Below are 10,369 nucleotides of genomic sequence, written 5' to 3'. Positions count from 1 at the left end.
AATCGGAGGCGTCCTCTCAGGAAAACGGAGGCACTAGTAGTACTGACTAGTCGTAGGCAAGACTAGTAATTGGGAGGCCTGCTGCTAGCGCATTATAAAAGCAAGCAGCGCTGCGCCCCTCTAATACAGCACAGCCAGCCATATCATAATTAAGCAAGAACCTTGGGCTGAGCTACACACAGCGAGCGCAGTACTGTCCCAAATTATAGTAGCCTCTGCCTGCTCTGCTCGTCTCGTCTCCTGCGCTAGCTAGCTCGCCGCCGCCATGCCGATCTCCACCACCAATGGCGCCGCATGCAAAGCCAAATTAGCCAAAGCCCAAGCCGATGGCCCTGCCAGCGTGCTCGCCATGGGCAGCGCCACCCCTCCGCACCTCTTCAAGCAACACGAGTACCCGGACTTCTACTTCAACGTCACCAACAGCAACCACATGACCGACCTCAAGCAAAAGTTCCAGCGCATTTGTAAGCCCCCTCATATATACTAATATATAATTGCAATAATACCGTATAATAATATGCAGGTGAGACGCAACTCCAAGCTAACGTTGCTCTCTCTGTACGTACGTACTACTGCAGGTGACAGATCAGGCATCCAGAAGAGGCACATGTACCTGAACGAGGAGATTCTGCGGGCCAACCCGAGCATGTGCGACTTCTGGGGCCAGTCCTTGGATGCGAGGCAAGAGCACATGGTGGAGGAGATACCCAGGCTTGGTGGGGAAGCTGCCCTCAAGGCGTTGGAGGAGTGGGGCCGCCCCAAGTCCTGCATCACCCACCTTGTCTTCTGCTCAACGGGCGGCATGGACTTGCCCGGGGCGGACTGGGCTCTCACCAAGCGTCTGGGTTTGCGCCACAATATCAAGAGGCTGATGCTGTACTCGCAGGGCTGCTTTGGTGGAGGCACGGCCCTCCGCATGGCCACGGAGCTGGCCGAGAACAACAAGGGCGCACGCGTGCTAGTGGTCTGCAGTGAGATCACCGTGGTGACCTTTCGTGGGCCTAATGAGACCCATATCGACAGCCTTGTGGGTCAGGCTTTGTTCAGCGACGGTGCCTCCGCCCTCATCGTCGGCTCCGACCCCATCGCTCACGTGGAGAAGCCCTGGTTTCAGGTTCACTGGACCGGCTCCTACATCTTGCCCGACAGTGATGGTGCCATCCAAGGCCACTGGAAGCAAATCGGCCTCACATTCCACCTCCACAAAACCGTTCCACAGCTTGTCTCTCAGAACCTGCCTGCCGTCTTGCAAGATGCCCTGGATAATGTCCATGATGATGATGGCCATGCCCCTAGCCCCAATGACATCTTTTGGATCACGCACCCAGGTGGCCCCGCCATTCTCAACCAAATGGAGCAGGCACTCAAGCTCAAACCCGAGAAACTCGCAGCCACTAGACAAGTGCTCGCTGAATACGGCAACATGTCCAGCGCTTGTGTTTTCTTCATCATGGAGCAGATGCGGCGCAACTCTTTGGAAAAGAAGCTCGCCACTTCTGGCGAGGGATTCGATTGGGGGGTGCTCGTCAGCTTTGGCCCGGGTGTGACTTGCGAGGCTCTTCTCCTTAAGAGCCTCCCCCTTGCTTAAACTACTCAGCTGGAAATGAAAATATGAGAGGATTTTACCCTAGGAAGATTTAGGCCCAGGCACCTTCATTCATTCTAGTTTTCCTTGAATAAAGATACACCTAGAAAGGCTATGGCATGTGGGCACTCGTAGAGTTGGTTGGGTCTATTGCAAGATGATGGTTAGTAGCGTGTGTGGTTCATCTTCTTGGCATTACTACGTTCTTTCCGGCCCATGATAACATGTCTTCTTCTTGCCATTTCTACTAAGTCTCTATATGTGTGCCCTCTTATCATATAAGAGACATATTGAATTTCATAATTATAAAATTTCTTGTTTTTAGTATTTATCTCATGGAGATGCTATGAATTTTGTAAAGAAGGATTAATATTATCATGAGAAGGAGAGAGAGAGAGAGAGAGAGAGAGCATGCCGTGTCAGGAGCATCAATATAGAATCCATTTTTCTTCGCTAAAGTCATATTATCTAGGTTGACAGGTCCTAAAATCTTGAGCATATGGCAGTGGGCACTCTCTTACTTTGAACGCTATTCCTTGCCATGCTACATCTTATAGTATTTGTAATAACATGCCCAATCAATTTACACTCCTCTTTCTCTTATTTCTCTTCTTTCTTCTTTTTCTTTACATTCAGAGAGGAAGAAGAATAGAAGATTTTATGTTTCTTCTACCTCGACTTCTCATCAAGAATAAGATAACAAGACATAAAAAGAACAAGAAAATAGAAACTTACCAATGGATAAAGAGATATTGCAAGTCCCTACTGGATAATAAACACACTTAGAACCTTATTTTTGAGGAAATAAAAATAAAGCCTAACAAAAAAGATAGAAGCTGAAGGCCAAAATATAATTTACTTGACCAGATTGTTTCTTATTGTGTAAATAACTTAAAGTATAGAATTGAGAGATGAATGGTGTTGCATAGAGAAATAATTGATACATTTTACAAATTACTAAAGCCATGTTGGAACAAAAATGTATGCTCATTATTGGGCAAAAGCTTGCAATTATGGTGTGTTTGAAGTATGGATGTGACGTTGAAGATATAGAATGATGGAGATCAAGGTGTATAGGTACTAAGAAGAGGGTCACTCATTCAGAGGTTAGCTTATGATACCTTTCTATCTCCACATTACATTTTTTTGGTAGCTATATCATAATGGAATGAACTTGATTTTCTCAGAAGTGCTAAAGAATGGAAAAATATTATAAATGAGAAGATTAGTGTGAATTTATTTTATCAAGTACATGCAAGTAGAATGAACTCAAGTAGATTTGGCAAGTCATATGAGTTTTAAAGCCTATATAAACAACTCATTCCTTTGTATACACATACAAGGATTTTTATCAAATACAGAAATGATCTTCTTTTTGTGGGCATGTCTTTTGATGCTTGCTCAAACACGTGTGCATTCTGGGCTCATTAATCAAGTCATTAGCCTCTTCATAATTATCTCTTAATCGCCTCATTAATTATATCCATCACACTATTGTTGCATCAATTGGACACACTCTTATACATGTTTGCAAGAATATCGCATAATTCTTCAACTAAATCACAATGTTCAATGTGAGGTGTGTATACTTGCTGTACATTTTGCTCATCACTGTTTTGTTCTTAAGATTCAAATTCTTGAGCTCCATGTGCTAGTGGTCGGCTAAATCGTAGGCTTCTTTAACTATTTGCTTACCTTTCCCATAATGAAGAACAAAGGGCACTGGTTTCTCCTCTATACGTGTCACTATGCTCCTATTTTGCATCTCTGCACATGATAATGTTTATTGTCTAGTTTCTTTATGGTGCCCCAATAAAACTTTAACATTTTAAAGATCTTTGTAAACAACTTAACAAAAAAGAAAAGGCTTCAAAAAATTGACTTTCTTCACACATGCAAGTGTGGGCTTCCAAAAACATACCTCCCTCTCGCAAACCTATGTGGGCACATTAAACTTGATCAAAACTTTTGCAAGAAAAATTTAGTGAATTAATGACATCATCAACTCACTCAATTATAGACACAAAAATTCATGCATACAAAAAACTTATTTTACATGTATAGCCCCTTCAAAACTTTTTTGCTGCTGAAAACTTGATCAGTTCATGAATTTGCACACTATACTACTCATAACATTATCGATTAGACATCTTAGCCAAAACATGCACTTATAAATTATCTATAAAGATTTTGTTTATATAGAATAGCAACGCCCTCTTATACCATGAAGGTGTTAAAGCCTTATTTATCCCAAATATTAAGCATAGGTTAGAATTTATCTTTGTTTCAAACATTCGTTTGGATTTTGTAACATCAAATGAAATCTTGATCTTGGCAATGGCTATAAAGCAGACACAATGGTTCACACCATTTTGTTGGATGTTTTTAAGTGGGGTTGACTACTTGTTTACATCAACAAGGTTCTTTAAAAGGCATGCTTTGTCTTAGGATCATCTATTGGTGCACAAATCATGCAAAGTGTTGCTCTTCCTCAATCTATTCTACACATTGCTCAATGTTAATGAAACAAGTAATAAGCCTTATAAGGCTTTACAAAATCATGTTTAATATCTAGCCTTGAGATCTTAGATACCAACCCTTATCACAAAAAACATGTGATTGTCTTCATATAGTAGTAGATTATGCTTTGAGCATAGTGCAGTTTTCACAGGTTTAATTAAAAACTAATAATGAAAATAAAAATTAATGGGTAGGAACTTGGGTAAATGAAAGTCAAAATGAGTAATGGTTTAAATGCTATTGGACAAGGGAAAGGCTTTTATACCGAAATGATATAAAACTAGTGTGGTGGATATAATCAATGAGGGGATTAAAAAATAATTATGAAGAGACTAATGACTTGATTATTGAACGTAAAATGTGAACACTTTAATAAAAATCAAGCAAAGAACAACCTTTCTTTGCTTGTTAAAATTACTTGTATATATTTACAAAACAAAGGAGTAGCATTCATGTTATTCAAACATTATTAGTTTTAACTTGATAGAGATGCTATGAATTTTGTGAAAAAGGATATATCATAATATGAGAGAGAGAGAGAGAGAGAGAGAGAGAGAGAGAGACATGCCACTAGCATCAATAAAAAATCCAATTGCTTTTGACAAAGTCATGCTATCTAGGTTGAGAGATCCTAAAACCTTGTGCACACGATGGTGGGCACTCTATTGATTTGAATGATATTCCTTCTTCCCAGTCTATGTCTTATATTATTTATAATAACATGCCTACTTAATTTACTCTCCACTTCCTCTACTTTCTTCGTTTTTATTTTCATATGGAGAGGAAAAAGAATAAAAAGATTTCATGTTTCTTCTACCTTGACTTCTCATCAAACATAAGGTAATATGACAAGGAGGGAAGAACATAAGAAGAATCAGAAAAGAGAAACTTATGTTCTTGAATATCTTCGCGAATGCATCCCTCAACTCAGCATAGTTAGAAAAATGGTCATCATCAAATTGCATGAGCCAATCCATCAGAATATCTTCAAAGGTGGTAGCAAATTGATCTCTTTTGAGCTCCTTTAAGAGTTCTCTTATTGGCTTTTAGACCTTCCATGCTTGCTCATGCCTGCTCAAATGTATTGATGTGGATGTCAGGGTCATTTGACTTTTCACCCTTAAACATTAGGAAGTGATTATTTGTTCAAGTTTTTAGCTATTTTAAACCACACTTTGACCTTTGTGTTTTGTCAAGTCAACACTTCTCTGAGTTTTTAGTGCCACTCATATCCTATTTTATCTAGTTTTCTCAACATTGTATTGAACTGCTTCTCCTCATAAAAACACTCCTAGTTTTGAGTTGTTGATGCCATTATTCTGTGTGCAAGTTGATGATGCCATTGAGACTCTGATTCTAATTCTAAAGTTTCATTGGAGGTGCATTTGTTCTTCTTCTTCAGAGGTGGTCTCATACTTCTTCTTCATCTCCTTTTCCTCCTTATCAGAGTCACTATGTGACTAAGATTGTGTCTTTGGTTCTTCTTGCCTTTCGTTCCTTTTATCAACAAACATGATGGTGTTCTTAATAAAATCTTCCAAGATCTTTGTAGGATTATATTGTTCCATTTTCTTAATGTCCTTGTCCCTTAGGCCATTGGTAGCAATCATCTAAGGTTTTGCACCATAGGTGGGTTTTCCACTTTCTAGGCCTTTTCCTTGATTAGATGTCATGGAAAGAGAGAATTTTCATAAGCTAAATTGATATAAAAATGTGACGGTCTCGAATGTAGCCATATCATAATCGTGTAACTTAATCTAAGAAAACATTAAAACTCACTTAATCGTGCTATTTCTACATAGCAATACAATCAAAGCAATCCTCTCAAATAGCAAAATAAGCATGCATGCCATATCCAAGATTCTTATCACATAAGTAAAGAATCATGTAATCTCAAACAAACATTCACATAATATAAATCTCTCTATCAATTAAAGCATCTCATCTCAATCAATCACAATGTATGTGTCTATCTTAAGATTCTATTATCATTACCATGCTTGACGACATGGTTACTCACATAATGACCAAAATCCAACCAATCTAGGGCTTTCTCCGATGCTTGTCCACCCAACCTCCACACTGGACATCCCGGCCATCCTGAGTATGCCTCTTTCAGAATCTTGTCCTCTCTGGGTTCTACCACATGGCTTTCAGAGGGCATAAATCTCGTTCTTTGTCTGGCGTTCCCTGCCTCAAGATGGCCGGCATGCATATCAATCATTCATACACATGAATATCAATCATTCATTTCATAAAAAAGCAATCACAAGTCATACTTATCATCTTATACTATCTCTAGTCCATAATCTTTCAAGGCATGCATATTCAAATCAATCAAAATCAACTTCAAGTATAAAACTAGCTTTTAATTCAAACAGTTTAACTTCTCTTAGTATTTCAAGTCACACGAGAATCTTTATTTAAAAAAAATCAATTATCATGTTCTAACTAGTGAGATCATCTCTAGTCACTACTATAGGTAAGTCTTCACTATGCTTATGCATTAGTCCATCCGGTCTATGCGTTACTCCATCCGATCAATATAGATAAGATAGTCAATCTTGATGGCAATTTGTAAGGCAAAGCCTGACAACTTGTCTCTTTCGGAGAGTAATACCTTCCAATTTATTTGGAATTAGAGAAAAGTCAAAACTACAAAGTGTTAGGACTTCTAATTCTCTATAAAACATATCTCAGTGATGGTTCTCTAAAAATGAGTTCTAAGGTCTCTTTGAGAGCTGCATTCAAAATGGCCAAAGTTGTGTTTAAAACATAAAACTGTAAAAAACAACCAATGCCGCAGTTTGTACTTGAATAACTCAAAAACGAAAGGGATTTGGCTTTCTAGCCTCTCATACACTCTTGTAGAGTTCTTTGCCGTCTAAAAATTTTGTCTTTATGTTAAAATCTGATTCTAAACACACGGAAAGATAAATGCTTTTCAAAACACTTCCTAATAAAGGTTATACCTAAAATTTAGTCACAAACTAGTCAAATATTCTATCTTCTAATTCTTTACCCCACCAAAACTATTTATTCCATGAGTCTCATAGACCAAGATGATCATGTATAATTAATAAAGTTTAGAATTACTTATCATTAAGCACGCCCTATATCGACTCGGATTCTCTCGTATACACTTATTGATTTATTTATTTCATATCAAAATAATTTGAGAAAAAATAATAAAAAGAGAGTTTGTGTACTTCCCTGATATATTTGAAGAGGTCTTCATCGATTGGGAATCCATGTCTACTCTCAAGAAATTGTGGAAGAGCTGTTTGTAGATTTAGCAAGCCTCTTAGATCTGTTATTAGGGGTGCAACCTACAACAGCTATAACTTCATGCACACTTATCAGAAACTTGTTGTCTGGGTACTTAAAATTACTAGAACATGTGCATTCTATAACCTAGCACGGGCGGAATTGCCAAAATCAGCATTATGTGAAAGTCAACTCCAAAAATAGGTCAGGTTTAACTTTTATTAAAAATTTCTTCTCACACATCTCTTTATCTAGATTAAAATTACCTTCTTTTACATATTTTTATCTTGAAAAATAATATTTTATGACATGACCTGGCTTATGATAGTATTGATAAATGCATTGGGCCTTTGATTTCAGAAATTAAAAAAACAACTCTTATATCTTGATATGCATAGCATGTACCTCATTCTATTGTTTAAATTTTGAAGGTCCCCTTTTCTATCGCATTCTAAAAATCTACTCTTACTTGTTGAACGTTTGAAGCTCACCTTGCCTCTTGAATTCTAAAAATCTTACTTGTGATCCTCGGTAATTTCCAAGAAATTTAATGTTGGTTTTGATATGAGGTTTGATTAGCTCTTTCATATGAGTCAGAGCCGTGTCCTTTATTTCCTTTTCTTGTAGAACTTTTAAAGAAGTGATTGCATTCTGACCATACTAATTATTATAAGACTTTGATGTACCTCCAAGGATGTGTTCTTCTCGGATCGTCTTTAAAATGAGATCCTTAAAAGTAGGAAATGTTGAGGGAGAGAGACGAGACAAGAGACACCACATACGCTCCATAAGAATGATACATATTAGTCACAAGTCACAAATATATAGGTAAGACCTAGAGTGAGTTAGGGCTAGCTATATATAGCTCCAACACCCCCACTCAAATAAAGGTCTCTAGCTGCGAGTAAAAAAACCCTTGAGAGCACAAGGGAAAAACCCGAGCTCCTACATATAAATGTACAATGCCACCTTAAAGTCCATGTGCAATGTGCTTCTATATACAAAGTACAAAGAATAAATGTGCATGATGTGAAGTAATGTGTGAAGTGTCCTAAAGTCTATAGGCTATGTACAAGTCTAGACAAAATTGACATGACATGAGATGTGCTAATCTCCAAAAAGAGAGGCCGCCGCAACTCCAAGTTCTGATCACAAAAGTGTAAACCGAGCTTCATGGAGTCCTTTGGTGAGAATGTCTGCAATCATTTGATCAATTGGAAAATGTTCTACCATTATTGCTCCTTTCCTTACTTCATGTCGAACATAGTGATAATGAACTGTAATATGCTTGGACTTGCTATGTTGCACGTAGTCCTTGGCTAGACTAATAGCACTTTGGTTGTCACATCTAAGAGGAGTGCTTGAGGAAGGAGAATGACCAATATCAGTAAGCAATTGTCGAAACCAAACCAATTCACAAGCTGCTAAAGATGCAGCTACATATTCAGACTTTGTAGTAGAAACTGTAATACATCGTTGTTTCTTGCTAGCCCAAGATACCAAACAGCCATTGATAAAGAAGCAATTACCACTAGTGGATCGCATGGACAAGTTAGAGCTTGCCCAATCAGCATCTGAATAACCCAAAAGATTAAGAGAAGTCGTTGAAGATATGTCTTCTTGATGGCAGCGATATACAAGTCCGAAATCTCCAGTGCCCTTCAAGTACTTCAAAATAGGTTTAGCTTGAGACCAATGTCTTGTAGATGGAGAGGACAAGTATTGTCACTACAAGGGATTGGGCTCATACCCGCGCTCTTAGCCGCTAAAAATGACTTATGAAAAAAGTAGCGGGCCCGTGTATCAGCGCGTGTATAATCGCGGCCAGAGACATGCGTGTAAAACCGCGTGTACAGTACCTCTCAGACGCGCGTATACACGGGTATATACCCGCGTTATTATATACAGACGCGTTAATACACGCACCTATACACGCTTCTTATTACATTAGACGCGCTTATACACGGGTGTATAACCGCATTCTGCTCAGTTCATGTTCCAGACGCGTTTTTACTTGCGTCCATACACGCGTTTTTTTAATGTAGCTGCGTTGATACACGCGTGACTGTCAGTTTATACGCGTTAATACACGCGTAATTTCGAGGGTATCCGCATAGATACACGCGAGTTTTAGCAGTGTTGACGCGCTTATACACGCAAACAGAGAGCAAAAAAAAAATCCAGAGAGTGCTATTTGGTGCCTGAATACTGTTCCAGCATTCCAGCACCCAATAGCACTCTCTGGTTTAGGGTTTTTGGTGCATTAGACCATCCCATTAGACCATCCACGAAGAACATATGCACGAGGGAGATTAAGACAAGAACGACATGAATGCATACTGCATTGTCATTACACGATTCAAGACAGCCATGAATGTAATACTATCGATCAATCAATTCAATATTACTATCAAAATTTCATACATGTATACAAGGGAGTCCATATCTCGAAGTAGCCCATGGCTTGAGTTTACAAAAAAATATATACAATCACATCCTAAATATGGAATGTGATACTACAAGTCTGAGTACTACTCAGACCCAGATGATGACTCGGTGCTCCCCCCATGCTCAGATGAGCTCGCATCGGTCGGAATGTCCGAGGAGTAGTGCTCACGTCCACCCTCTGCAGCGGCGGCCGGTGGATCATCAGCAGCTTGTGCCTGTTCAAGTAATATATAGTATATAAGTATATATATATGCAATTCAATAAACCAAAACCATTCGTTACGAATTTTCAAGTACCTGTCGACCGTATGGTCTCATGGCCAACTCAAACTGCGCGTCCGTAATACATCCCTCGGCTCTGAAGATGGCCCACGTATCACGTCTGCTATGCCGGCGAGCATACGCAGTATCGTGGGTTGTGGGCTTCCTCCCCGTAACCCGTCGCTGTATCATAATCAACACAATTTGTAAGATTAAAACAATTCATAGAATCAATGAATTAAGTAAACAACCAAATAAAGTGGCAGGATACTTACGAACTCTGCCTCC

The 10,369-nt window shown here is 39.0% G+C and overlaps 1 pseudogene; it reads left to right on the top strand.

The window, feature by feature from the left end:
• The first annotated feature begins 265 nt into the window (after positions 1-265).
• Positions 266-1,588, top strand: LOC147640209 (chalcone synthase pseudogene; annotated as a pseudogene).
• Positions 1,589-10,369: the final 8,781 nt, after the last annotated feature.

The sequence above is a fragment of the Cibotium barometz genome, chromosome 3, assembly GCF_041138505.1.
Source record: "Cibotium barometz isolate CiBa-2024 chromosome 3, ASM4113850v1, whole genome shotgun sequence".
Lineage (NCBI taxonomy): Eukaryota > Viridiplantae > Streptophyta > Polypodiopsida > Cyatheales > Cibotiaceae > Cibotium > Cibotium barometz.
The sequence above is the reverse complement of the archived record's forward strand: the minus strand, read 5'-3'. Positions and strand labels throughout refer to the sequence as shown.